The 27,210-nt window shown below is 43.6% G+C and overlaps 1 long non-coding RNA gene across 1 annotated transcript in view; it reads left to right on the top strand.

Moving 5' to 3' along the window:
- LOC146802389 (uncharacterized) overlaps positions 1–27,210 on the top strand; it is a 340,705-nt gene that overhangs the window by 62,998 nt on the left and 250,497 nt on the right. The gene's annotated exons all lie outside the window — the stretch shown is intronic.

Genomic DNA, 27,210 nt, shown 5'->3' with positions numbered 1-27,210 from the left:
CCCTCTCAAATCTCAGGCTACCAACCTGGAGTTTGAATGTATAGGGATAAAGAGTAAAAGACTGTCTGATTCTCTGGCTTCAACAGTACAGGGCTCCAGAAAGGCATCCACTTTACAACTGCATGCCAATCATTGGAGATCTTTTAGCAAGTGCTGAACCTGCAGGATGGGTTTCAACTGGGCCACAATGAAATTTCAGAGGGTAACCTTCAGGGGCACCTTCGGGCACCTTTTGATGAGGTGGAATTGGTGCAGCATTCACACAAGGGTTTTAAAAACATTTGCCCTATCGCTGTTCCTGTTCTTTCTGCTCTTCCTGCTTGGGATCTTTTACTAAATGACCTACATTTTGACCCCCTAGAATTGGTATCTGTTAAGATCCTAACATTAAAACAGTGTTTCTGGTGGTGGTTATTTCTCCCATGAGATTTGGTGAACTGGGGCCCTGTCATGTAGACATCAATTTTTAAGATTTTTGATGGTAGGATTCTTGAGTCCATATTTCTCCCCAAAGGGAATGCCATCTTTCATAGAGAACAGGAGGTAATTTTGCCTGCCTAAATTTCCTGCTCCTACTTCAGAGGAAGAAATTATGCTTCACAGACCTGATGTGAGAAGAGCATGTTCTCATCTACCAATTTTGGTCTGGTTAAGAGGGTTTAGAAGCCGTCAGTCTCATCGCTTGGTAGAAGGATCAGATTCTTATTCTCCTAGCTTACAGGGCAGTGGATCAGCCTTCACCATTCGGGGTTCAAAGCAGGTTGACTAGGAGAATGCCAACTGTTCTTGCAATTGTTCAAGGTGCCTCTATTATGGAGATTTGAAGAGTGGCCTCCTAGTATACTCCATATACTTTTGTGAACCATCATACAAGTATGCAAGAGTTTAGCCTAAAGGCAGTGGTGCTCTTCCACTAAGGTAGAGGAGCGCCGCCCCACTGGTTTTAAGTAGTATGACTGAAGGAAAAATTAAATGATAATAACTGAATGATATTATCATTTTATTTGTTCTGGCTGCTTTGCGAGTGGGAAGGCAGGCGGGCAGGGCTGCTCTGCTCGCAGGGGAGGAGTGGTGGACACACTGAAGTGCGCATGATGCTTTTCCTGACCCTCTGGGGCTGGCCAAACAGTTATGCGCACTTTCCGTGTTTCCCATCAAGGCTGTGTCACAGCCTGGGTGCAGAGCATGCCCAGGCCTCCAGTCCCCATCTTAGCACCAAACCATGACACTCAGACCAATCACAATGCTGTATTGCCCCATTGTGATTGGTCTTGGGAGCCTGGGTGTGCTTCCTGGTTCCTGTTCCAATGCGAGAGGAGAGATGGAGCAGAGACACAGGACATGGCAATAAGGTAAGTGATTTTTATTTTTTTACATTCCCCTTCATCCTCCCCCTCCCCCTCACCCCCGATTCGTGCTGTTCGCCACTCCCTAAAGGATGCTTTTTATTTCAGATTAAGTTCAGAACATCTCATAACCTATTAATTTAAAAGAGGGAGGGACGAAGAGCTAATGCATTAAATATTTACTGGTAATTGCATTACTCTGAGTCCTTCTCCTTAGCTTCCATTAATTAATTTCTTCCCCCACCAGCCCTGTTTTTTTATGGCCAACTTGTCGCTTTTGCTTTGTAAAAACAGGACGGGTGAGTTATTTTGAAGGTGGTGTGGGGATTGGATTCTGTGGAGGCAGGAATGCTTCCTAATGTAATGAACTTAAGCAACGACTCAGAGTAATGCAATTCCCAGTAAGTAATTAATGCAAAGGCCCAGTGTCTCTCACCAACTAGTTCTCATGTCTGTTGAAACACGAGGCCTCCTCTGCCATTTGCAGGACATGATACTCTAATAGAAATCTCAGTTAGCATAATTGTTTGACCAGATGCATGATCACCCTTATCATTGGCCTGAGGGAACATAAAGCAGTATTTATCTCAATATTTTCTCTGCATCTAGTGCTATCTGTGTTATCATCTGTTTCCCTGCCATGATCTCCTTCCTATCTCTTCTCTTTCTGAGTTGGCCTTTTTTCACACTGGCTATTGGCATTTCATTTTGTGATCTACTCTGTTCTCATCTTTTCCTCTCTCGCTACTGTTGCTGCTATCTGGCTTATCCCTGCCTCTTTCTTCACCTGCTTCTTTTTCTGCATTCCACCCTCTCTTCTCTATTGTCTGCCATCTTGGTCTGTGTCTGCCCATCCTTCCATTTCTTTCTCTTTCTCTGTCAGTGTTAGGATATTTGCCTTTGTTTTATGCTGCAATGCTGATGCTGTTATGATAGCTCTCTCTAATAACCATGTGGTAATACGTCAGTAAGAAAAGTGGCTTTACACGCCCATTCACAGAGAAGCGGCTGCTGATTCGGCTATGTTTGAGTCCTGGGGTGATGGTACAGGGCTAAGATATCAGCTACAAAAACAAGCATTTGCAATGCAATAGGTCTCGCATTAGGAAAGTTTGAGCTTTTTGTATTGTAAATTGACTAATTTTTTATTTATGTGTTGGTATTGAAAATATTGAAATGACTAGCTTTCTCATGTACAATGTCAATAGTTTTAACTGTTGCAAATATGACACCTATAGCATTTGTAATACAATATGTGTTGTATTTACGTGACTTAGATGTATTGATATTACAAATAACAATGGCTTTTAATTTTTGCAAATAATTAATACTTAAATAAAAGTTAAACTTTTGTTAATAACTCTTGTGAAGATTATGTTTAGTGTATTTAATTGCGCCTAAAATCCAAGAACAGAAGTTAAATATTATCATTTTTTTGTGCCATTTGTAATAAAGCCTAAATATTGAGAGAACATATTAGAGCCAGTTGTTGTTGAATGGTTGTACAGATTGATACTGTGGTGGCGGTGAGTGATGTTGTGGTGGTGACGAGTGATGCTGTGGCGTTAATTGATGCTGTGGTAGCACATAGTGATGTAGTGGTGCCCTTGAGTGATGCTGTGGTGGTGCTAAGTGATGCTGTGGTGATGCGATAGATAGATAGATAGATAGAGTGCAATAGTCCGATAGATAGATAGATGAGATAGATAGATGAGATAGATAGATAGATAGATAGATAGATAGATAGATAGATAGATAGTAATTATGTAGAATATAATTATGTGGCGCTGAGTGGTTTTGTGTGGAGTGTATGTTGATTTTAGTGGCGTGTAATTACGTGGCATTGAGTGTTATTTTGAGTGTATCTTGCATTGTTTGCATTATAATTAATTGGCACTGAGTGTTATTTGGAGTGCATGTGGCATTGAGTGTAGTGTAATTATGTGGTGTGTAATTATGTGGTGCTGAGTGGTATTTGAAGTGTATGTGGCATTGAGCGCTGTGTAATTATGTGGTGTGTAACTATGTGGCACTGATTGGTTTTTGGAGTGTCTGTTGTATTGAGTGCATTGTAGTTATGTGGCATGTAATTATGTGGCTCTGAGTGGCATTCGGAGTGTATGTTGCCTTGCCTTGTATTTCTATGGTTCCTTAAACCCTTAGAGGCAATTCTTTTATTTTAACTAAAAGGATGGTAGTTAAATGGTGTTTACGGCAGGATGGTCGTTAAATGGTGGCTACGGAGAAGCTGTGTGCTGAAAGGCAAAGAGAACACGGGAATGAAAGTGAAAGCGAGGATGAAAATGGAATGAGTGTGGCAGGATGGTCGTTAAATGGTGGCTACAGAGAAGCTGTGTGCTGAAAGGCAAAGAGAACACGGGCATGAAAGTAAAAGCGAGGATGAAAATGGAATGAGTGTGGCAGGATGTTAGTTAAATGGTGGTTACGGGGAAGCTGAGTGCTGAAAGGCAAAGAGAACACGGGCCAAAGCTGGAAGAAAACACGAGATGCGAGAGGCATGTGTGTGTGGAAAACACTGGTGGGGCTCAGAGCATTCTGTTGCTGCCTTGATGCCTGTGTGTGTGAGCTGTGGGGCTGTGTGTGTGAAGTGCCTAAAGTTGCAAGAAAAAATATGGTTATTTAAATCCTTAGACGCAGAATTAATGGAGCTAATGTTATCGACCTTAGAAGGATGAAAAGGGAATGAGCGCGGCATATGTTAACTTTGTAAGCGCAGAAAGCATGCAGGGCAAACTTATTATTTTGGTTGTTTGAGACTCAGATCTGGGCAAAGCTGCAAGAAAACACAGAGGGGGGAGGGCGGGCTGTGTGCTGAAAGGCAAAGAGAACACGGGCTTGAAAGCGAAATCGATGGATGGCAATGCGTCCGTGAGACTAGCCCTGTGGTGGGGGAGGGACAGTTGTGAGAGGCGCCATGAGGAAACAATCTCTCGGCATGCTGTGGCGGGGGCGGGGGAGCGCATTCCAGGCGGGGGAGCGGACCCTTTGAAGTATGATGCCAAGGCTGTGGCTACACGTGCACGCGCCAGTGGGCTGAAGCGCTTCCCCAAACGGATTGCATGGCGGCACAATGCACGTGATTGTGCGCATGCTCGCCATGCAATCCACTTTTGGGAGCACTTTGAAATGCCCCTCTTACTAGAGTCTCGCATAGCGATTGCATAAACGCAATAGCTAGGCGAGACCTAAAAATGAAACCCGAACAGATCTTTAGACCTGGGCATCTGCAAACACTGCCTCAAACAATACTCTTTACTTAATGGGGCTTATTTACAAGCCCCTCACGCAGCCAGTGCGTCACTGTTTGAGACACACCGGCGATGAATTTTTCTGCCCCATATTTACAAGGAAACGAAAAGTGGGTGGATTTTCCTTTCCTTGTAAATATGGCCCCTTTACACTGCAGCACTTTGTGTGAAAGGGGCGTTCCATGGGTGTTGTAGTGGGTGTTCCTGAGAAATCGTAAGCCTGGAAATGTGTCTTATTTCTAGGCCTCCCGAGGGGAGGTGTAAGGAGGCACAACGAGGAGAAATGTATTCATTTGTCCTCGTTTTTTTCCACTTTCTATGAATGCTGCATTCTGCAACACACATAGAACGAGAAAATCACCTCTTGTGATTATTTATGTGCAGGAAGGTGTCCCTTCCTGCCCATAAACAATTATTTAAGAAATTACATTTTGCAACTTCTATGTGTGCTAATGCAGCACACATAGAAGCTGACAAACCTCATTTCGGATGTTTATGTGCAGGAAGGAATACCTTCCTGCACATAAACAATTATCCCTGTGATGCAGGCATCCTTGCACCATGGTGCAAGGGTGCCTGTGTCTGCGCATGGCAGACAATTGTGCGCCACTGCAGGGATGTGATATATTATTGTAAATATGTCGCATCCCTGTGCTTTGAAAGTGCCATAGCATGGCGCAGCCAAAGGGCTAGCGGTGCCGCGCTGCAGTACTTACCTGTAAATGAGGCCCTTTGTTGCTTGGCTTTCACCTTTCTCCGCCAGGGTGTTTGCACTCCTTTGCAATCCACCCCCGGAACTAATCTTACCCATACGCCTCAATATTCTGGGGAAAAAACTGCACTACTACACTGTCCTCCTATGTACTCTCAGGTTCCCCTATCTCTGCATCGTTTTTATTCAGAGGCTCAAGTGGGAGAGAACTGTGGGGAAGGATATGCATATACTTTTTAATTAAACAAAAACAGTTCTGCTTTTGTTACAATACAATCATCCTGGAATTGTTAATTCTGACATTTAAGATGGCTCTGCTGAAAGGGAAAGAGATGGATCTCGCGTGCTGTGGAGCTGAGAGAGTAACAGAGAACTGAAGGAACAAACCTTCTCACCAGGATTCCTGCTATGTGAAAGAAAACTAGATGTGTGCAATTGGTTAGTCTGCAAATGTATAGCCTGCTTGAAAGCTGGCATTGGCTTTAATTGATGGAGTCCCTGGAATCTTCTGGGGGACAAGGATATACTTTTTGTGAGAGGTAATGTAAGGGTGTTAACCGCTGAGTTCTGGAGTGCATGCTTTTAATGGACACATAAAGAAAAGTTTGCACTTGGTACAGTCTGATTGCATATTACTAAAATGTATATCTTGAAAGCACGTTTTTATCTTAAGCATAAATCTTTTGAGCATGTTGAAGCAGCCTAGCTTGTATTGCAAGTAAAGTTTAAAATAATGACTTACATTTTCACTGTGCTTTCTGTCACAGGCTGGGACCTCATCGCTCTAAAAATACACGTCATTGTTCCCCACTGCACTAACCAGGATTCAGTTATCTGGCTGTCTGGATGCACACAACCGGACATCTGAAGTGACTACATTAACCAACAGAGGTTTCATAACTTAAAATAGTGCATTTTCCACTGATTATTTCAACTTGCATTTATTTTTCATTTAAGGTTTGAGCATTATTTTATATGCAATTACTTGAACGCAAAAGACCAATAAAATGTTTAAAGAATAGGTTGTTGTTTTTAGCTACACCTTTGACCCTGGCCGGGGCGTGGCTTGCGTGCCGCTGCGAGATGGCGGTCTGCGCTTGAGCTCTGCGCTGAGCAACGGCCGACGGAGGTTTTGCTGCCGCTGCGGATGGCCCCCTTTACGCCAGAAGTTGGTATCATGCCTACGATGCTGTCGTGTCTGCTTTGAGGAGGTTTCCTGAACTTTGGTGCTGCCGGTGACCGTATTCTGGACGTCTGTTGGTGGCGCTCGGTGTTTCTACGAGCGGCCGCCATTTTGTTTCCTCATTGGCGCAGCTATTTCTTCTCCTCAGCGGACTGGTCGGATCTAAAGACAACCATGAGCTGGTGACGTTTTTTCACAGTTTCTAAGACTATTTTGCTTTTTTCTTCCTTCCTGCTGCATTGCTGCCGTCTGTGAGCATTATTTTGGCTTTCTTTTCCTCAGAACGCCGCCAAGGCCTGTGTAAGGGGTTTCTTGGCTTTGTTTTTTTTTTATTGCTTCGTAGCTGTTTTTTGAGGTCGGAAGGAGTCCTATTGGTGCCTGCAGGGCATATTACTTTCATAGGTGGTTCCTTGTCCTGTCGTTGAAAGCCGCATTTATTATTTTGCTCTTTTCCTTTTTCCTTAGTGTGTTTTGATACAACCTCGGGCATTTCCTTTCCGTGTTCTTGCCGGAAGGGTATATTTTGCGCCTGTTGAGGTGGTGTGCTCTATGGCTGCGAATATGGGCCCGTCACCAAATGCTAAAGATGCAAAGGACTCTAAAGCGTCCCTCAAGAGCTCCAAACAGGTTTCCCCTACACCTGAGTCTGTTCTGAAGGACCCTAACTCCACTCTTGAGACTATCCTGTCGCGCCTTAATGAAGTGCATGAAATTGCGCAGTCTACTAAGACTAACACAGATTTACTGCAAGTGGAGGTGTTAGCCATTAGGAATGATTTCAAGGCCCTTTCCCTTCGTGTTTCAGACACAGAAGCACGTATTAGTGGCGCTGAAGATTCCGTGCAAAAGCAATCTAGATCTCTCTGTCAGTTAGAGCGCTCAATGGCGGCATTGCGGAAAGACCTCACTGAGCAAGAAGATCGTAATCGCAGATCCAATCTGCGTATTTTTGGTCTTCCGGAAGAGGTGGAGAAGGATGCACCTTCCTTGATTGATTTCCTTTATCAATGGATTCCCTCTACGCTGCAAATTTCTTTCCAAAGGGATTTTGAGCTTGAACGTGCCCATCGTGTCCCTACCTTTCGCCCTAAGTCCGCTACTCAACCTAGAGCAATAATTTTTAAACCTCTGCGCCATCAGCACACAGAACAAATTTTGGCCCATATGCGGAAGGTTAGAGTTGTCTCTTGGAATGGCTATCGCATTTCCATTTCTCAAGACTTTGCCAGAGACACAGTAATTCGGAGGAAGGGCTTTCTTAATCTTCGGAAGCGTTTATCTGAGATGAATATTCCCTTTTCTTTTGCTGGCCCTTCAAAATTCCGCATTACTTTCAAAGGTCGTTCCAGAATCTTTGATGAACCTGCTGACTTGGCCTCGTTTTTAGATAATCAGATGGAACTACAGATGGAACTTCAAACGGAGGCCTCGCTCGTGCCTGGTTCTTCTGGCACCTGATGAGGTTTATATTCTGCTATGTCTTCTTCTCTTTGCCAGATCTCTTAAGCTTAGGTGCTTTTAGATCTGTGTGGTGGTCTTAATGTCCATGGGTTTCGTTGTGTCGTTGTCGTCTTCTGGTGTTTCCTCCCTATCGTTATGGTGTAGTGGTCTTTATGGTCGTTAGTTTTATTGTGTGATTCTTCCAATATTTTGTGATAGCATCTCTTGATGGTTTGTTTTCTCTCCTGCTCGCGTGTCGTCCTCAGCACCCCTCTCCTTCCCAGTTTGTCCTTCGCCGTATTAGGTCCTGATCTGTTTCTTAGTCCGTTGTATGACTTCTTTCTTGTCGCCAAAATTTCATGTGAGACGTGGTTTTTTCTCTCCTTGTTTTTGGTCTTTTTTGTCTGATGGTAGTCTTTTGTTGTCTTGTTTGTATGGAACATACCACTGTTCTTTGATAGTATTGATGTTTAGTTTACGTACAGTCTGAGTTGTAGTTGCTTACTGGATGTTTATGTTCTGTTAAAATTAGAGTTAATATGCCTCTTCTATATATTTTGTGGTTTACTTTTTTTCACTGCTATCTCACTGTTTGATTAGTTCATTTAAATTATTGATTATATTTTTCGACTAGGTCGGATTTCTATAGTTGTCTTGTAATTGATAGACTTATGTTTTTCTATTTTCATATTCATATAATTATGTGATTCTTATCTCTTTTAGTTATTTGAGTATATCCGGTTCTATATATTTGTTGATAATTATTTATAAGCTTATTTATAGATTTTCTATATATCTATATATAGTATTATTCTTTTATTTATCTGCCCTAGGGCCTCATTGTTTGATGCATTGAGCTGTTTATTACATACTATTCTCTACTATGTCTCAATTACTGTTTCCCATAATGTACCATATAGTATGCTTTGGAATGTATTTTCTTATCTCTTATTCTTGCTCTTTTCTTCTTCATGATGCCTGCTTTTGTTTTTTTGCTCTACCTAATACTATTATTAGCTTTTCGCTCACTTTTCATCAGCTCTTGTTTTCGTTTTTGCTTTCTCTCTTCTTTTCTGCTTTCTCAATTTTTATGATATGTCTTAGCTGTTACTTATTTATCAATTTGGTTCAATGGGATGCCTTTATGGATTTTAATGCTTACTGTTTCCAGTATACTATAATTAACTATAGTTCATATTGTTTAGACAGTTCTGCCTTTTATACACATATATTCAGCTATGTATTGTGTTGGGGCTATTTATGCTGATGTTTCTTACTCCTCTGGTTGGTCCCCTTGCTCATTTTTCCATGTTCCCCCTTGTATGAATTTGGTCTTTTTCAGACCTGCCTTTTGGGCCCTTTTCTTTCTCTCTCTGCTTATTTTCTTGCTTTCTTCTTCTTTTTCTTTCTTCTTTTCTCTTCGGATTTCCTCTTTGGATTCCCTTCATTACGGGGTGGTTGCTAGTGTGTGGTGGCGGGCTTTCCTAGATGTTGTAGTTCATATATCATACATGGAATATCTTTTTCTTCTATTTTTGATTCTATGGCTGGTTTGAATATTCTTTCCCTTAATGTTAAAGGGTTAAATCACCCAGTTAAAAGGTCGAAGATTTTAGACTATTGCAAATCCCTTTCTTCGGATCTAGTTCTCTTTCAAGAGACAAAGGTCTCTGCCAAGGAGGCGTTATTTCTGAAGAAAGAATGGGTCTCTGATGTTGCTTGTTCAGATGCTTGTGGTAAAAGAAATGGGGTAATTACCTTAGTTTCTAAACACTCTGGGTTGTCTATTGTTTCTTCTGAGCAGGATACAGAGGGTCGGTGGTTGCTATCTAAGACGTCCGATGGTAATGCCGATCTCTTTGTCATGAATATTTACGCCCCTAACAAGGATGACCCGTCTTTCTGGAAGGCAATAACTAAAAAGCTTAATGATACACCTCATTCTGGCAATCTTATTGTAGGTGGAGACTTTAATTTACCAATGGATCCTATTTTGGACAGGAACTCTGCCTTTAATTTTCGACCCCCTCAAGCACATAAACATCTGATTAATATGTGTTCTCTGATCCATCTTCAGGATGTCTGGCGTCTTCATAATCCTACGGGCAGTGATTTCTCCTTTTTTTCTTCCCCTCACTCGTCCTTTTCACGCATTGACTATCTTTTGGTTCACTCCTCTCTTGTTCAATCTTCTTCTTCTCCGCTTATTCATCCTATCTTGGTTTCAGATCATGCCGCAGTGACTTTCACTCTTGTGTCTTTTGCCCCTAGGGCAAGATCTCGTTCGTGGAGACTAAATACAGAAATGTTATATGACGATTCCCAGGTTCGAGAGTTTTCCAATGACATTGAGACGTTTTTTCTTGAAAATGTTGGTTCAGTCAGCTCTCCTGTGGTTCTCTGGGACTCTTTTAAATGCACTTTCCGTGGTCAGGTCATTAAGTGTATGTCAAGAAGGAATGCAGAGATTAAAAAGGAGCTCACAGATTTAGCAGATGATATTAAACGTCAGGAATCCCTTTTTCGTCATTCTCAGGATAAGGCCTGTCTCCAGTCTATTAAGAATTTAAAATATAAGTACAATACTATAGTCACCAAGAGAGCTCATATTGGTCTCCAGGCTCAGAAATCTAAGAAGTTGCTCTTAAAAAATCGTGCGGGTAAAATCCTTGCAGCCACATTAAAGTTCCAGGATTCCTCTTGGAAATCTTCCCAAATCTCTTATATTACTGACCAGTTTGGTAAGAAAAAATTTAAAACTGAGGAAATTCTGGAGGTCTTCCGCGATTTCTATAATAAGTTATAAACCCCTTCTACTCAAGATTCTTTTGAACAATGCCAGGAGTTCTTGAAGTCAGTCCCTTTGAAAGTGGTACCGGAGGAAGATAATAACTCGCTGAATGGTCCGATTACATCTGACGAAATCATTGCTGCAATTAAAGCTACTCGTTCTGGTAAAGCTCCAGGCCCTGATGGTTATCCTATTTTGTTTTATAAAACTTTCATATCTGTGCTTGTGCCGAAACTTCAATCCCTTTTTGACACCTTTATTAAAGAAGGTTCTGTCTCTGGCTCTGCTGCTGATGCTACTATTGTTGTAATCCCCAAAGAAGGGAAAGATCATTCAGACCCCAAGAATTTTCGTCCTATTTCCCTTCTTAACATGGAGGCTAAGATTTTTGCTAAAATCTTGGCGAAGCGCTTAGAGTCCTTTATTCCGCAATTAGTTCACCCTTCCCAAACAGGTTTTGTAAAGGGGCGTCTTGCACGGGATAATATTCGTACTTTTTGTCATATTCTAGGTGCAGCTAAACGATCTAACCTGCCGGCGGCGGCCTTGGCCCTGGATGCTGAAAAGGCCTTTGATAAGGTTTCTTGGCCTTTTTTACGAGCTGTTTTATGCGCACAAAACCTTGGTGAATCCTTTATTCGAATGGTTATGTCTCTGTACTCCCGACCTAGAGCTAACATAAGAGTGAATGGAGCTACGTCGTCCTTTTTTAATCTTCGCCAGGGGACTAGACAAGGGTGCCCTTTGTCTCCTCTCTTATTTTTGTTGTCCATTGATCCTCTTCTCAGAATGATTGACGTACATCCTGACATTAAGGGGTTCTCTTTTGGATCTCATCAGATAAAAACAGCTGCGTACGCTGATGATGTCCTCATCTTCTCGGATGATATTGCTCTGGCCATTCCTGCCATTTCTGATACGATCTCTTGTTTCTCAAAAGTTTCTGGTTATACCCTGAACAAGGATAAGACAGAAATGTTCCCTCTAAATGCTTATTGCTTCTCCTCTCACATGGGCTCGGCGGGCTTTAAGTGGCAATCCAAGCAACTAAAATATTTGGGTATTTATTTTTGTTCCACCCTTTATGCTACGGTTACTTATAACGAATCTCAAACTATTCTTAAGGTACGAAGTCTTCTAGACAATTGGTCTCCGAAGCATATTTCGTGGTGGGGCCGACTTCAAACTCTTAAAATGATGATAACACCCATTGTTAATTTTGTTTCTTCTATGCTGCCGGTAAAGCTCTCTGATGCCTTTTTTCATGATTTGGATCTATTAACTTCCAAATTTTTATGGAATAACAAAAGGGCTAGAATCGCCTATAAATTCTTGCGGAAGTCGTATGATATGGGAGGATGCAATCTTCCTGATTGGGAGAAATATCAATCTGCTTTTCTGGCCTCTCAGGGTGCGCTGTGGCTTTCCTCTCCCTCTACTCATGTTCCAGCTTGGTTGCTAATTGAACAGGAACTGGCCTCCCCTCTTCCGACCGCCGCTTTTCTAACCATGAATACCCTCTCTATTCCATTTTCTAGATCCATTATTCTAGACAGTATTGCTGCGATACGCAAGGTTGATAAGAGATTGGCGGTCCCACTACATAAAACCACTTGGTCATCTATTTAGCGGAATTCCAAAATTAAAATCAATATTGATTCAGACTTGTTGTCTTACTGGGCTGGGAAAGGTATCTCTCTTGTCAAACATCTTTATGATTCTAACAATCATCCTCTCCCTTTTTCTAACCTGGCTCAACAATTTTCTTTATCTAATCTGGACTTTTATACCTTTCTTAAGATAAAGGTAGCACTTGCTAAGGTACACCTGCATCCTTCCTCCTCTTTGATTACGCTTTTTCAATTATGAATTAGGTCTGGTCATGTGGCTTATAGGATTTATAAATTTTTGTTGTCTTCTACACCTCCTTCCCAGACTGTTACACAGCAAAAATGGCTGCATCACTTTGATCATGGTGTTACCGACCATATTTCTTCAGACACTTGGCAAGATATTGGAAAATTTTCTCTTCGTAATAAAATTGCCCCTTCATTAATGCAATCTAAGTTTTTTTCTATTAATCTTCTTCACTGGACCCCCACTCGTTTATATTCGCTAGGTTTAAAAGAAGATAATCGTTGTTGGAGCTGTGGTCTTGCACCAGGCGATTTTCAACATATGTTTTTTGACTGCTCTCTTCTTCAACCCTTTTGGGGTTCAATTCACAAACACCTAATGATTATCTTTAATATCAAGTTTCAACTCTCTTTCCCATTAATTCTGTTAGGCCCGTTGGCGGCCTCGGTCCCTTTGCCTTTAGATTCCATGGAGTTACAATTATTGGATCTTTTACTAACTATTGCTGTTAAAGTAATTCTCATGGATTGGAAATATTTCTCTTCAGTTTCTTATCATACTTGGTGGGCGTGGGTTTCCTTTTTAAGGAGTGCCCATACTTCAGTTGATAATGCTCATCTCTCTCCTTCTATATCTAATGGTGTATGGAAGGCTCTAGATACGTATATGGAAAGGGCTTCGGAGGGGTTGGTGGAACAGTACCCTTTTTGATTTGTCTGGTTAATACGCTCTTGGATGTTGGATGAATCCTTTGGAAATCCTTCTCTCTCCTTTTACTTCTTCTTGTCTTTCCTCAGCCTTACTCTATTTTTTCTATCTTTGCTTTCTTCTTTTCTTTCCTTCCTTACCTAAAACTAGATCTGATGGTGATACTTTTGATAATTACTTCCTCCAGTTTTATTTGACGTTTCTATAATTTAATTGATTTTCTGTTATATACAGATTATTCCATATTGTATGCTCCAGCTGATATCATTTGTATCACTTATGCTTGTATTTTATGTTTTCATCTGCTCCTTTAAAATAATAAACTCTTTTGAAATCAAAAAAAAAAAAACACCTTTGACCCTGGCCATACACTCACTGACACTGCCTCTATTGCACTTAGGATTACAGTTCCCATACTTTTTTAATACACGTCAACCACTGTCTTTAACTCACTTTATTTCGGACCTCAGCAAGCACCACAGCCCCAACCCCTCGCGCTCACTCAGTCTATCCCTTGTGCCTCACGGTGCCCCATAGCTCACTCCAATTTATATATAGAAGCATGCAGCTTATGCTGGGGGAGGGGTGATCTCCATGGCAGGCAGCTCCAGGGAGTAAATGGTGATTCGTGGCAGCAGGAGCCGAGAAACTACAGCAGGGGTCCTGAGATGTTTATCAGGCTATAGAGGCCCTGGCCAATGGGTGCACATCCTCTCAACTTTGGATCCTGCAGTTATCCGTGTGCTGTTCCATTATGAGACCCTCTCCTCCTCCTCTCCAGTGCTGCTGTGATTGAGAGACCCAGCCAAGGCGAAACGGAAGAAACAACACCATTGTTCCTCTCAAGCAGGGCATGGGAGGTGGGGGCGCTCACTGACTTACATTAGAAAATCGGCTTGCAGATTACTGCTTGGACACAGTATACACCGTAGTGATTGTCTCGTGCTTCAGGCAAATAGTTCATAGTGAGTGTGATTGCTTTAACACAATTGCAAATGCACTGACATGACAGCATTTGACCTCATAACATGTGCAGATACGTACAAAGAGGGATGCTCAGCAGCCATGATGAGGAAATATGTGTACTTCAGTGTGATGTCCCAAGTGGGATGACTATGCCCAGGTGTAGGTCCTGTGCCACTGGAACGAAGCTATGTCCAACTGATGAGTCCTAATAAGGGCAAAATCTGTCTTGGGTTGCGCGTGTTCCAGTTCAGGGATGTCCTGGTCTGGTGGTTTGGGGTGGACTTTTCCTATTGGGGTAGGACCAAGACAATTTGCATGTGGCTGGGTCCAAACTGAGATGGCATAGTGTGTAGGATAAAGGTGACTGGGATGCAGCCCAGAGTAACTACCAGTGGCCTAGATTAATGCAAGCATTCCATCCATCACTTTTTTTTATATATGTGACGATGAGGAAATAATCACAAATGAGGACTTGAGAGGCACGCTCTGTTTTTTTGATGATTGAAAGACCCTGAAATGCTACAGGCCCCATTATGTGCTTTATCAAGGACAGTTCTGGTCTCTAGAAATGAGTGCTAGTGGTGTCCACCATCACCCACCAGTGCAAATTAACCAATGCCCAGAGGGCTCTATCCATTCCTAGCACGTATTCTTTTGAATATGTATTTAAGCTCCTTCTTGAAATTCTTAAAGAACTTGAATTTTCGTTTCACAAATATGCAACTAACACACTTGACATTTCGTTTTACAAATATGCAACTAACACATGTTTTATCTCCTCCTGAACTACCCTGACTCTATGGCCAAGATACAGTCCTCGTTGCAAAGCTTTCACAAATGGATGCAGCAAAACCTTTTCAAAAGTAATACACTGAAGACTGAATTTCTTTCACCCCCGCATCTGATCCAGCCATCAGTCTTTTCTGGCTTGAATCCTTAAACGTCACCAAAAATAACTCAAAAATTAGCCACCTCTGATAAGTCCTCTGATACGTTCACTTTGAAAGGGCACACCCAATTGATGGCTAGGTCTACCAGGTTTACCCTAAAAAAAAAACTTAAGCATAAAAACATTGTGTTCCCCCATGATATGATGTTGCCAGTTGAAATTGCAGTAATCTCCCATCTTGCATAAAGCTTCTCCCTTCTCGCCAGCTTATTGCATAATGGACACCGCTGTCCACTTAGAACAGTTCTATGCAGGGCCGGACTGGGAACTGAAAGCAGCCCTGGCAAAATTTGCCAGACCAGCCCCCGTCCGGCGCGTAGCGAGCGAGCGCAGCGAGCGAGCCCGTCTGTTACTAGGGGTTTTTGGGGGGGTTCCCCCCACCAAAAAAATTTTGGAAAACAACCGACCAAAATGGTGAATTTTACAGCACATTTTTCATTACATATTCAATTGTATCAACTTTCAAAGCACAGTAAATAGTAGATGATGACCTTCAAGAGCACCAGGTTACCCACCCAGTCATATGTACCCATAGACATTCTTTCAGAGAGCACCAAAAATAAGTGCAAGTAGTAAATCAGAGAGAAGTAAAAGTGAGACCAGCCCCTACATGGTGTGTAGCGAGCAAGCACAGTGAGCAACCACTACTAGGGGGAGTTTGGAGGGTTGAACTTGTCCCCCCACAAGAAATTTGGGAGACAGAAAAAGCCAAAAGAAAAAGCATTTTTCAACACATTTTTCATTATATATTAGATTGTATTAACTTTTAAAGCATAGTAAATGATTACCTTAAGGCGCACCAAGATAAATAGTCATAAATCACAGACATTCCTACAGAGAACACTAAAAAATGAAATGTCGAGCACAAAACATGAATTTAAATATAACCAATTTATTCTTCATATAAAATAGCATAAAGACATTTAAAAACGCACTTAACTTCAAACAATTGTGCAAAGGTTCAGAGTAAATAGTGTACAAGACAATGTGCAAACATTAAATGATTTTTCTATCCTGAGTTTTGTAAACAGTGCTCAAATAAAGCATCTTATGTAAAGTGCAACACTGCACAACATTATGATTGTGTGCATATTGACATTGTAAACAGTTAACATGACCTGCCTGTAGTAGCAAATCCTTAATATGAAACACTGTAAAAACATAATAACGTACTTCTTCTCAAACAAGTGATATATTCAATTGCACTTTGTATTAATTTGTGTCAAGAGGATGTTTCACAGATGAGATGTGGGAGCAAGTCCCCAAGCAACCACCCATGGGTTTTGATGTTACCTACTAACAAAGGTAGACCTAGATTTAAGACAAGCATAGGATTTTGTAGTGGATGTATATTACTTGTTGTTTCAGTGCAAAACCTATGCTAAACGTAATGCTCACAGCCTTTCACCATGGTACAAAGGTGTGTGCGTGGTGCAAAGCAGGCTCAAAGAGAGAGCCAACGCAAGGAGGTCAACTCTGGTTATTGCACTGCGATGTTTAATATTTATAAATGGCCCTCGAAATGTTGACGGTAACGTGCAAAAGTCAAATGCTTTTCATGTCCAGAGTGCAATCGTCAAAGAAAATATATTTTTTAAGTGCTCAGCTAAGAAATGTGGTAACTTAAGCTCACATTTTAAAGTGTTAACATGCCTTGCATCAATTTGCTTTTGGAGGCAAAAAGATCAATGATTTTCTCATTGCTAATTCGCATTAAAGCATCTTTTTCCACAGACATAAGCATAAAGGCTTCCAAAACGTGACTGAGAGAGAGAATTACGCAGCCTATTCAAGACACTTTTTGTAGGCTAGCTTCAAATTCTGTTTGCATTAGTTGGTGAAAACTTTATTAATAAGAACGTGCACGAGGGGCACACTTTGGAGTGCTTTTATAAAATGCTGTTCTCCCGAAAGATGTGATTTGTCTAGTACTGTTTTTATGTAATGTATCCCCATAATGGTAGCGAGAGGAGAATGTTGCTGCAAGTGTGTGGCCCTAAAATAAACAGCATCTTAAAAGAAAAGCAGCTGCCACCTTTGACTTGCCTATGTCTGTATTTCAATGCAATGCCCTCTTCTATGTTGAGGTCACTCGCCGATATGATGCTGAAATTACTGAGATAAGTAAAGGCATGTAAATATTGTGCGCAGCTCATCATCTTGTCGCTGTGTGCCTTGAATACGAAGAACACTTCCTACAGCGAATACAAAATCAGGCACCGTGTTAGCAGCTGGATAAGGGCGCTGTCTCTCAGCACACAACATCGGTTATTTAGCGTGAATACTGACTGCACAATCACAATGACATCTAGATACAAGAAAAATCCATGTGCACCACACAATAATTTGACACCGAATTGAAACATCTAACCTAATTGAGGAAACCATGCGGACTACACGACAACAACAACAACCACCCTGATGTAAGGATTGAATGCGGCCCGACCAGGCTGACTGCCACGTGTTGGCAGTATGTTCTGTTAAACTCGGTAATCCACATGGCTCGGACTCCGTCCCAAAAATCAGACTTCAGGACAAAGGCTTTGTCCTGAACATGAGCTAAAAAAGGCCCCTCACGTTAGCCTAAGCGGGGCAAGTGCCAGAGCCCAGTGGCAACACCAGGCAGTGGCCAGTGGAAAACAAAACAAAAAGGACTCAGTCGTGTTAAAAAAATAAAAATAAAAACACTAGAAAGCCCTGTTGTCTGCTTCAAATATATTTTTCCCAAGTTGGGGCTTGTGCTGAAAAATATATTTTAAGCAGACTTGCTGACCCCAACCTTCGCCCCAGTTACAGCCCCCCAAGAGTCAAGCAGCACAACAGCGCCACCAAAGGGAGCACAGTCACACGTATCCACAGTGCTGCACTAGCATAGCCAGACTCTCGCAGGCACAGGCAGCTCCATGCTCCAGCAGCAGTGGACTCTGCCGGTGGAAGGAGAAACCAAAGGGTTGCCTGCAAAAGGGAGGTGTAGGTAGCAGGCCCGGCTGCAGAAATTTTTGTTTGGGTGGGCCAAAGGTACATTCGGGTGGGCCACTGCTGGCCTGATTTATCACTTATATATCTAGCCAGGCCTGCTTCAGGGCCCTCCTTTTATCTCTCTCCTTAGTCTTACAAGGTACAGTAAAACACACTCTTTTCCAAGTCTCTTTCTAAATGTTATCACTCTCAAAAAGTGCTTTTCTTCCATGTAATGTCCCTTTGATGGGAAGAGGAGCCACCCAAGAGTCAAGCAGCACAACAGCGCCACCAAAGGGAGCACAGTCACACGTATCCACAGTGCTGCACTAGCATAGCCAGACTCTCGCAGGCACAGGCAGGCAAGAGCAGGCAGCCACCCACCCACCACCACGCTCCAGCAGCAGTGGACTCTGCCGGTGGAAGGAGAAACCAAAGGGTTGCCTGCAAAAGGGAGGTGTAGGTAGCAGGCCCGGCTCCAGAAATTTTTGTTTGGGTGGGCCAAAGGTACATTCGGGTGGGCCACTGCTGGCCTGATTTATCGCTTATATATCTAGCCAGGCCTGCTTCAGGGCCCTCCTTTTATCTCTCTCCTTAGTCTTACATGGTACAGTAAAACACACTCTTTTCCACGTCTCTTTCTAAATGTTATCACTCTCAAAAAGTGCTTTTCTTCCATGTAATGTCCCTTTGATGGGAAGAGGAGGTTTCTAAGGTGGGAGTATCTAGCAAGTGACTCTACTCGGGCTCCCTCTGTGCGAGCCTTCAGGGAGAAACCCTCTTCATTACTACCTCCACCTGACCCATGACTGTGCAGCGCACTCCCTTACAGACTTGATTATCGACTTTTCTACCACCCCTCTCCATTGCACCTTATCTCACAGCTGACCTTGGGACCCAGCCCCATATCAGGCACCATCGTGCTCCACTTTCATTATTCCCAATAAAAAACAAAAGTAAAATCACCTTCAAACTTGAAACATTGAATATAGCAGTAAATGTAATCAGCATGCATGTTAAAGTATGCTCAACAGTTGTACTAATCACCTGACTGTTAATTAAATCAACACAAACAGAAAGGCCGTGACAGTGCCGGCTTTAGTGCTGGTACAAAAGTCTTTTTAACCTCTTTTTTGACCTCTTTCTCTGTAGATAACTTACCAACCACCCTCCAACAGTGCTCTTCATCTCTCCATAGTCACTGCCCCTCATGGCCTCTTCCTCACACCCTAACTACCACCCTCCACCAGTACCTCTCATCTCTCTGTAGCTCCCACACCCCATGACCTCCTCCTCAGATTCCCTCACTGCTCCCTCCACCAGCGCCCCTCATCTGTCTGTAGTTCCCCCCACGCCCCACCCCATGACCTCCTCCTCGGATTACCTCACTGACACCATCCACCAGTGCCCCTCATCTCTCTGTAGTTTCCCCTCCACCCTGTGACCTCCTCCTCAGATTCCCTCACTGCTCCCTCCACCAGCGCCCCTCATCTCTCTGTATTTCCCCCCCACACACCCCGTGACCACCTCCTCGGATTCCCTCACTGCCACCCTCCACCAGTGCCCCTCATCTCTCTGTAGTTCCCCTCCAGCCTGTGACCCACCTCCTCCTCAGATTCCCTCACTGCCACCCTCCACTAGTGCCCCTCATCTCTCTGTAGTTCCCCCTGCCCCATGACATCCTCCTCGGCTTCCCTCACTGCCACTCTCCACTAGTGCCCCACAGCTCTCTGTAGTTCCCCCCACCCCATGACCTAATCCTCTGACTCCCTCACTCCCACCCGCACCCTTCATCTCCCCGTAGCTCCCCCCCACCCCATGACCTCTTCCTGGTATTCCCTCACTGCCACCCTCCACTAGTGCCCCTCATGTCTCCGTTGCCCCTCTCTCATATCCATTCCATTCGTTGTATTGCGTTACTCATATGAGTGTAGGGTAGGGTGTCACAGTACTTTACATAGCACACATTATACAGAAAGAATAAATCGGTTTACATGAAATGTCACATAAACTAATGAGGATTACAAGGTGTAGAAATCAATTCATCCATTCTGGTGGGTAATATATTTTATGGGGGTTTGGTCGGGAGAAGCACAAACTCAGGATTTAAAGAGTACTCCAGTGGTCAGGGTTGGCTTTACTAATAAAAATGTATAACTGCCCAAACTCTTTTTAGTAACATTAGAATAATGAAAGAATGGAGAAGTTCTAACTACATCACAACACAAAAAAGCGAAGTTTGCATGCAGTTCTTTGATGACCGTTCATAGGTCACTATCTTATGTTATGATAGCAACTTCTGAACTGCAAGTAACACAAGGATATCTGTGACAAAGGCGTAACCTACTGAGCTATTCCCATACAATTCAGTTTATCTGCATTTAAAAACTACCAACAGACAAATGGTTGCTCTGCAGCAGCCAGCAGGATCGTAAAGACAAGAACCATCCTGGTAGGTAGTCAGGGGCCGCCCAGGGCGCTAGTGTGCTGCCGCTGCGCAGAACCGGCCGGGCCGGGGGAAAGGCCTATACCCTTTGTTATGCCCGGCCCCTCGGCCCGGCCCACAGAAGTGCCAATTTTGCATGTTTGCTGATAATAAATAATTGCCTAAAGAGTGACACACTGACTCACCTCTGTGTGCGGCGGGCGACGAGTCAACGACGGATGGACAGTCTCGGTACTAGAAATAAGTAATGGGGTGCCCGCCCGTGCGTTCCCTGTCTTCTTAGTGGCTCAGCTGGCTGTTGTTCTGGAATGCTCCGTCTCCTCGGTCGGGGTCACGAGTCACGCGCACCTTTTGTTGGAACCCCAATGCGCATGTCACCACAAGGTGTGTGAACTGAGACCGCGCACACGCGGGGGCTGGCGCCGGCGGAGATTTCTGCGACTGCCCAATATTAATGCAGGTGATTATAATAATAAATGATTGCAGGCGAATGCGGCGGCGCTGCCCAGGCAGTGTAGAGAGCCTGAGAGTGTGAACAGTGATGTGTGCGATATAATTGTGCTTTTTCTGTCCCGCACCCACACGGAGAGAGTAGTGAGTGTCTTATGTTATCCAATTTATTTTCTTACAAACGCCGTCGTCGCGTCCGCGCGTCGGACCAAAAAATCGGCCCCAGGAATGAAACCGGCCCCCTACCAAAAAACCGGCCCTCACCCCTGGCAGCCTACCGGGGGATTGACCGGTGCCCGACATTGCCAGTCCGGGCTTGGTTCTATGTACCGCTGCTAGGTTTTTAACAAACACTAAGAAATGGGGCCATGTCGTTCACACGCTCACCTTCCTCAAATAGCTTCAAATCCTGTTATGCTGTTAAATGAAACCTGCCTAGCATGCAATTAACTAGAGTGAAACCGGTCCTGGGTTGCTTGTGTTCACGGAGGAACTGGCTTGGCAGCTCTGGCTGGACTGTCCCCATTGGAGCAGGGTCAAGACTGATTTGCATATAGCTGGGTCCAAACTGAGGAGGCATGGTAAACTAAATAGGGATGAGTAGGGATGCAGCCTGAGTAATTACCCATGGATGAGATTAATTCAAGCATTCTGTCCATCATTTTTTAATATACGTTTGCCTTGCAATTAAAGCACTGAACCTTCTAACTCCAAAATCCACTCCCATAACCTTTTTAGGGAGACCCTTGCTTCCTACAATGACAGGTGCTTTCTTTCTATTCAATGTTTCAAGGTAAATTCTATGCTATTCAGATCCTTCTCTGGCAATACTCCCTGGTTCTGGAATGGCCTCCATCCTCATATCAAAAAACCCTTTCCGAGCTTTAAATACATTCTTGAAACATGACCCCTTGGATATACCTATAGCTGACTGTTTAATCCCATGATGACTAGATGAATGGTTCCCACCTCTTGACTTGACAGGTCAATGCTAAATCAAGTTTCTGTTGTATTGAATTGCAATTGCATTTATACAGCACTTGCTGTCCCTTTGAGGCACTAAAGCACTCTATGGTGAGTGCGCGCAACTCTGGAACTCAAGGCTACTGAGAAATCATTCCATGCATTTACTCCAGATTCTTTGTGACAGTTTAAGTGAATATGAGTTGAGTGATGTCATTGGAGGGGGCTGTGACAGTTCATGAAAATGGTTGATGGGATAATTAGATAGGTTAGAAGGGATATGGTATTGGTAAGTTGCAGGGATGTGGTTCTAAGAAGGAGCTGTTTCAATCTTGGAAGTGAGGTGTGGCAATTTGCAGAGTTTCAATAATCGTGATGAAGGCAGACGTGTGACTATGAGTAGGCTGCTCTTCGGGAGAGAAAGCATAACAAGCATTTGCAATGCAATAGGTCTCGCATTTGGTACCTTATAAGTATTTAGCCATGCAGCACATTATCCTGGGTGCTGCAACATCTACTAAGTCACTCACATGTTATCAGATAGTGCAAAATTGGTTTGTTTTTAGTTTACATTTAGGTATCTGAAGCCCTGAAAGTGCGCCTTGAAATACAATCAACAACGCTGAGCACCGTATTCCATCAAAAATGATAAGTATTTATCAAAATACTGAAATTAATTTCGAGTTCACTAGAATGGAAGTAGTGTCATGACAACCAACTCCTACTTGAGAATTTCAAGGCCACTTCACTGGCAAAAGTCCTTGTGGTATCAGCCAACATCATTCACCCTCATAAACCATTAGTAAACACAGACACACACAGACACACACTCACTCTCTCTCTCTCTCACACACTCTTTCTCTCCCACACACACACACACACACACACCCCTCCCCCCAGCAGATTTCAGACTGCATGAAACATTGATTCAGACTTACATTTTCTACAGGTTTTTAGATTGTAAGGCATAGATTTTTGGCTGATGTACCAGGGTGTTCAGAGGTCTGGCTTTATTTCGGTGGGTCCCACCAATACACCCCCCAAAAAATGGACACAAATTAACGAAGCAGAGGTTTTGAGTTCCAAGATGTTTGTGAGAGAGCTGATCTGTTATTTGTGCCTTTGTTTATGTTTGTGTTTCTGTTTGCAAGTGTTTTGGCTAGGAGTGTGTGTGAGAGATTGCAGATGTGCACCCTTGTCCTGCTAGGAGTCTACAGGTCCCGTTCCACTCTTGCCTGACTGCGAGGCTGTAAAGGGTCCACGGCATGTCTTGTGCTTGCATCCGGTGCGATCTTGTAAAGCTGAGAGATTAAAGTGCCAGCTCTTGATAAAGAGCCGCACATTTGGGCCTGCGGTGGGGACCGGGAACCCACACTCTGCGTCAGTGTAAGCAGACTCCCTCTGCTGTCTGGGCTGTTGACGTCAGAGTAGGCTCATTAACAGTGAGGGGGACAGGGGATGAGAATATCAAGATATAAATTAGAAGGGCAGAGGAGAGAGGTCTTGGGAGGGGGCGCTCGCTTTAGCGATGTTTTGAGTTAGGCGTTTGCTTCTCTTTTCTGATGGGGAGGGTACCTCTGGCATTAACTCTTTTCTCACCTTCTAGTTGCCACTCTGATGGGGACCAAAGGCAACCATTTGAACAGAGGGCGAGGAATAAAGGAAATGTAAGTGAAGAGCAGAGCACAGAAATGTATCAAAGCCCAGGCTGAGATCCGTATCTGAACATGAAGGACTGCTGCCACAGTGCTGATAGACGGCGCATAGCCGAACAAGAGAACAAAAATAACCTTTGGAAAATAAACAATAAAAATAAAGTAAATATAGGGGAATGTCCGAGCACAGAAATGTAACAAAACCCAGGCTGAGATCGGTATCTGAACATGAAGAGCTGCACCGTAGTTCTGATAAAAGGCGCACTGCAGCACAAGAGAACAAAAACAACCTTCGGAAAATTAACAGAAATTAAATAAACAAGCATTTCAAAGAAAATCAGGGCGGCGCGTTGTGCGGTCTGAAAAGCAATAAATTCCTTTAGCAGATAACAATCAAAAGCGAAGCAAAGGCATGTGACCAAGGAGGAATGCATCTGCCAGCCTGCTCGCTCTTGAGACCCCTAGGCCATGGGTGCGAACATTTTCAGAAGAGGTAGGACATGCACCCACCTTTGGCAATTGCTTTCTTTAATTTTTTGAAAGCCACACGCAAAGGCCTGTTGATGTGACAACCACATGTGCGAGCTTTCTGAAAGCTTTCTGAATGTCTGGAGTGATTCCAAGAAGCCCTCTCCTAGACAGCGCATTCGCGCTGGGCTAGGCTCGACCTAAAAAGCATGGAAGGTAAGGGTAGGATCATACGAAGGAAAGAAAGGAGTGAAAACAATTGGAAGTGTGTTGATTTGCTCCTGATACTTAGTCCCTTCGCTCATGCTGGTACCCACTCGCAGAGACTATTCCATACCATAACATCTGTCCCATGCTGAAGCTCCCTCCACCACCCCATTACAGTAATCCCGATTTTTGCTCATTTTTACTCTTCTCTCATACTCCTAGCTTAGGTTCCAGGTTTGCTGCCATCAATAAACTCCATCCCATTCCAATGTCCTCCTCCTTTCCCCCTATAATGGAATTCCCTACTTCGACATGACATCTCTATCTCCCCCTATGCTGGTTTCCTGTAAAAAGCTGTGTCGTCTTGCAACATGCCAGACATCTTCACCCTGCTTTCGTCTAGGTTTCTCCGCCCTCTTTATGCCTGCGTCCTCTGTACCGTACCGCACCCCTCACTCTTCAAAGCCTGACTTTGATGTCCCTTTCCCCACCACTATTCACCACCTGGTTTGAGCAGTGCTGCTACAATTTCTCCTTGTGTGTGTCTCCCCACCCTTCCTCCACAAGCAGGCATGCGTCCTCCATGTGGGTGGAGGAGCATTGCCCCACTGCTTTCTCGCAGTGTGAGAAGCAGAAACATAAAATGGTATTATAAATACCACTTTATGTTTTTGCTTCCCGCACTGCGAGCAAGCAGAAGGGTTTGGTTGGGGCCGGGCGGGTCTGCTGGAGAGCAGGGGAGGAGAGGCTAACCCAATGCAGTAGGCCCTGACGGTTTGGTCTGCCCTCTGGGGCCGACCAAACCAGTCATGTGCTCTCTTTGTTCATGGAGAAAATGGCCTCCCATAAGCGCCTGGCTGGGCGCTATTCCCACAAATCACAACACTGCCATTGCAGCGTTGTGATTGGATTAGGAGAGGAAGGCTGTCTACTTCCTGTTCCTGCGAGGCAGGAAAGCAGGAGCAGACCCAGCAGTTAACAAGCAGGACCTAGGAAAGGGAAGTTTTATATATTTTTTATTATTATTTAAACCCCCCCTCCCTGCGCGGCGCCCCTTCCCTCATGACCCCCTCCTGCGCGACCCCACCGTGGACCATGCTGGCCACGACTGTCCACACGTTGACAAGCCCCCTTCTGGGCTGCTCACCCCTTACCCGGCACAGTTTGAATTGGCTGTAACAATCGGTTTGCAGCTAGTAGTGCTGTACACATGCCCGCACTCCAGTGCTCTCTGGTTCTTCTCGATGCTCCCTTTAATCGATTATATAATATTCTTCTTCTTGTACTTACTCCTGAACACCCTGTGCCCTCATATTGAGTGCCCGGATTTTTTCGTTTTATTTTTCTTGTGGCGGTGCTGTTGCCTGGTGTTTTATGTACTTCTCGCTGGTTTGTATTTGTTTTTATTTTTAATATTCCGCAGAGCCACACCATTTGTGTATTCATAATGATTTTGGGAACTAGGGCTCCCTGTTACATTTCTTTCGTTATTATCCAGTTATTCTTCTGACCTTATCTTACTGCTGCGTCCCTTTTATTCCAATTTACTGTGCCTTGTGTTTTGATTGATTACATTTAACTCATCTATTTTAGGTGTACTCTCTCCTGCTGCACGCTTCCCTTCCTCTGTAAATATTGTGACAACGTTTATATATATATGCTAAAACGCGTCTTCATATCCAAACAAAGTCAACGCATGGTTGGTTTTCTGTATTATACAAATGCCCTGTACAGCATTCGCGTGGTGTTTGCGCTATATAAAACAAATAACCAGATAAAGTGAATCTTGCATTTCAGTAACCAGTACGGTTGCCCATTCAGGTCAATTACCGCCAGTGCACTTTGCTTAATTAATAATGTGCTGATAATGTTTGGCAGGTCTCACCTTGATTTGTGCTCTGCCTTACCTCGACGAGGACCACCCTATGCAGACAACTCTACAGCAAACCCAAGCAAAGAGCATTTTGTGATGCTGAGGGGGCTTTGTATACCTCTCGCAAACATTACCTGGGGGCATATCAGCAACAACCGGCGATTATCGCTAAGCGCACTTAGCGCTAGGATAATTATCGCCGGCTAGCGTGGATTTTTATCGCTGAGATAGCGTGCTATTAGCAACGCTTATCTCAAAAAGCGATAAAAATCCTAGCGCTAACTGCCTAACGTGAGATTATCGCTGAAAACCCAGCGATAATCTCACGAAATGTGGCGTTAGCTTGATGATAGGGACTCACAAACTTAGCCATGATATCCACCTTCCATAGGATATCATGGCTAAGTCAGTCCTGAAGCAGGCGTAAGGAAAGTAGCGATAACAGGGGTTATCGCTACTTTTCTTGCCGCTATGCTTCATGGCGTGGGGCTTGATGATAGAAGAAATGTCGCTTAGCGACATTTCTCCTGCCATGTCAGGTCAGGAACGCCCACTTTGCATCTCATTAGAGATGCAAAGCTGGGCGTTAAGATTTCGTACGCTAAAGCAAGGTTTCACGCGTTAGCGTGACCTTCCTAATCAAGCAATAAAATTATCGCAGCTTTTCGGCTGAAAACGGCCGCAAAAGCGGCGATAATTTTTTATTGCCAGCTTGTAAATATTCCCCTTAGTATGCAAAAAAGCATTACAAACTACATTTCCCTCGAAATTTTTAATTTTGTAAGAATAGTTTAGGCATAGTTTTTATTCAGTCTGGATGCACCCTGTTTTATTCAGTTACTTTAGAGCAACATACCAGCCGCCATATACTGCTGCCCAGATTTATCAACATGTGACACAATGCAACGCAGCAAGACAATTTTCTGCAGCGTGTCAAATAGAAAAGAGCAGGAGTGCGCCGTGTTTACC

The sequence above is a fragment of the Triturus cristatus genome, chromosome 8, assembly GCF_964204655.1.
Source record: "Triturus cristatus chromosome 8, aTriCri1.1, whole genome shotgun sequence".
Classification (NCBI taxonomy): domain Eukaryota; kingdom Metazoa; phylum Chordata; class Amphibia; order Caudata; family Salamandridae; genus Triturus; species Triturus cristatus.
Note: the sequence above shows the minus strand (reverse complement) of the source record. Positions and strands in the feature narration are given on the sequence as shown.